Below are 427 nucleotides of genomic sequence, written 5' to 3' on the forward strand. Positions count from 1 at the left end.
TCCCTGGTGGAGCAGGCAAACCTTTATCCATAAGATCTTTGTCCTGTAGCCTTGTGCATGTGCACAGCTCCTGTGGAATGTGCTGGGTAAGCTGTGAGTGTGAGNTCAGGAGCCAGTCCTCTGCTTCCCAACACTTCTCCCATGGTGCTCCTCTGTGCCTGCCTTTCCCCTGGCAGGGCCCTAGGTGTCCTAGGAGTGTGGGGATGCAGCCTCTCCTGAAGGAGTGCTCACCAGCTCCTCTGTCTAACAGCAGAGGGACTGCAGAAAACAAGCTCAGTGTCNTGCTGTGGGCTGTCCTGCTGCTGTTTGTATTCTGAGGTTAATTCTGCTTCCTGCAGAGGGTCTGCAGCCAGTGAGCATCCATCCTGTATCAGGTGATCTCCTGTGATCCTGCTCCCCATTGTAACTGGTCAGTAAAGGCTGGAGC

The sequence above is a fragment of the Mus pahari genome, chromosome 18, assembly GCF_900095145.1.
Source record: "Mus pahari chromosome 18, PAHARI_EIJ_v1.1, whole genome shotgun sequence".
NCBI lineage: Eukaryota > Metazoa > Chordata > Mammalia > Rodentia > Muridae > Mus > Mus pahari.